The sequence below is a fragment of the Alligator sinensis genome, unplaced genomic scaffold (assembly GCF_000455745.1).
Source record: "Alligator sinensis unplaced genomic scaffold, ASM45574v1 scaffold1165_1, whole genome shotgun sequence".
NCBI lineage: Eukaryota > Metazoa > Chordata > Crocodylia > Alligatoridae > Alligator > Alligator sinensis.
The window spans coordinates 578,369-580,777 of record NW_005842477.1 but is presented as its reverse complement, the minus strand read 5'-3'; the positions used below and the strand labels follow the sequence as shown (position 1 = coordinate 580,777).

The window sequence follows — 2,409 nt, the reverse complement described above, 5'->3', positions numbered from 1 at the left end:
ACGCTGGAAAGAGTCAGGTCAGCGGGCAGGTGCTGACGCAGCTTCCAGAACCCGGCCCCAGCCCAGCACCTCCTTGCCCATCGCGGCCCAGCAGCTCCAAGCACCCAGTGCCCTGTGCCCAACTCGGCTCAGCTCCTCCATGCTCAGTGCTGCTGGGGTGTGGGCCCAGCTTCACACGTCCCCTGCTACCCGGGGCATCCGGCATTGGGAAGGGTGGGTGCTGGGCCATGGCAGCTCGGGGAAGGGGTGCAAGCAGCTGCGTGCACCCACGTACCTGCCCCCCCCAGCTTCATTATCGCATTCGCATCTGCCTCGATGGTGCAGCATGTGACTTCGCTCCAGTGGGGAGGATGTGCCGGGGAGGGGGCGGGGGGGCGAGCGAGCGGTTTGGTGCGATGGAAAATCCCCCTCCCTGCTCGCCCCCGCGGGGCCTGCCCCTCGGTGCCGACATCCGGCCTGGGCCCAGCCGCCCTGCTCCGCTCTGGGTCTTCGCCTGCTTAGGCCCCTGTGCCCCCATCTCTCACCCACCCAGAATGGGCACCCCCTGCTCGGTTCCTGGGGTGGAGCCGTGCTGTGGTGGCGCTTTGGGCACCGGTTCCTCCCCTGGCCCCAGAGGCTCCAGGCTGCAGCCGGGGCTCCAGCACAGTGCCGCTGTGAGCCAAGGCCTGGCTGGGGATTGGAGCAGAGTGCAAGGGGCCGGGGCTCCTGCCACTGCAGACAGTCCCTTTAACAGCAAGCGGGAAGTGCTGCACACCCCGAGGGGGGGATGTGGGACCCTTCCTTTCCCTTCCCCTCCACTGTGGCAGCCAAATGGAGGGAGGTCCCTGGTGCCCCTCACTTCCACCCCACCACCCCCAGTCCTGGGGCAGGGACAGGCCCTGGGCACGGCTCTGGGGCCAGGTGTCGGGGGGGCGCAGGGCTGAGCTGCCTGTGAAATCGCCTTCCCGCTAATCCCCCGTAATGCGCCATAAGCTGCCTAGGGCTGTCAGGGCTCGTTGGCTTGGGGGGCGTGAAGGCTGAGCCTGGCTCATCTGTGCCCACGGATACCACATGGCCTCGCCTGCCCTGTGCTCATCCTACGCCTGCACCCTTTGTGGTGGGGGGCTCAGCTGCACAGGACTGGGAGCCCGAACACCTGGGTTCTCCCCAGTTCTGGGAGAGTGGGGCTTGGAGGGTTAGAGGGGCACAGGGAGCCAGAACGCCTGGGTTTTCTCTGGGGGTGTTGGGCAGGGTTTCCCCAGGGCTTGACCCCCCGGGGGCAGCAGGAGAGCCCAGCGTGTCCCTACGGAGCTGCCGGCCAGGCCAGGCCAGCTCCCAGTGGTGCCTGCCCTGCCGGTCGAGCCTGCTTGGCTGCGGGGAGGGGCGGCGGCGGTGACGCCCTGCGAAGCCAGCCGCTCCCCCTGGCTGGCACCCAAGCGCAGGGTGCGGCCTGGGGGGCTGGGCCAGGCTGGCCTGCCAGGGGCTGCCGGCCGCCTGGCACCTGGGGAATAGGGGGCACATCCCATTGCCCTGAGTGGCCGGTGCCAGCTGGGATCCTCCACGGAGCAGGGCAGGAGCCCAGGAATGTGGCTGGAGGGAGCTGGGTGCATGCTGGTGCTCCCCGTTCCCTGGCTCTCCAAGCCAGGTCCTGGGCTGAGCCCTTAGCTCTGGACACATTTCTCCTCTGGCAGTGGGGCAGGGGCTAGGCCATGTGGCAGGGGAGCTCCCTGCTTCTGCCCACGTGGCTGGGGGCTGTGGAGCCATGGGAGTCCCTGGCATGGCTTCTCCCCCTTGCAGCCCTCCATCCAGAGGCCCCAAACTCAGCCAGGTTGGAAGTCCCCTGCCTCGAGTTGGGCAGTCCCTGGCCAGGTGCTTCGGCACCTGCCTAGGCAGGGCGGGCCGGGGCTCCGGCGTAGGTGCAGGGTCGGGCACAGCCTGTCCTGCCAGGGTGACGCGTAGGACCTGCCGGGCTGTTTGCGCAGGGCTAGGCCGGCTGGGGCCTGGGCTGGCCTGGCCGGGCCCAGCCCACGCAGCAGGGAGGGGCAGCTGCTGGCACCGTTCCCACCCCACCAGCAAGGGCAGTGAGCGCAGCTCTGGTTGCCAGCCCGGCCCCAGGCCCTGTCCATACCCAGCCTAGGCCTCAGCCTGCTCCTGGCCATAGCAGGCATCTCCTGGGTTTCACGGGACCTGGGGCCCAGCGTCCCACGAAGCTGGCAGGTGCCTGGTCCTACGTGGCCCCAGCGGGAGGGGCTGGTCTGTGGCCATGGGGCTGGCGTGGCTGTGCTGCGGGGGCTGCTGCATGGGGGCTGCGAGTGGCGGTGCAGGAAGCCGCCAGTGCTGGGTGCAGCTTCAAACGCGCTGTGCTGAGATTTCCCCCTTTGCTGTGGTGGCGTGTTGGGGGCGGCAGGCGGGCACCGGGCCCGCGCAGGG

The 2,409-nt window shown here is 69.3% G+C and overlaps 1 protein-coding gene across 3 annotated transcripts in view; it reads left to right on the top strand.

Annotated features, from left to right (window-relative positions):
• ZBTB7B (zinc finger and BTB domain containing 7B) overlaps positions 1–2,409 on the top strand; it is a 19,532-nt gene that overhangs the window by 14,311 nt on the left and 2,812 nt on the right. The window lies entirely within an intron of this gene.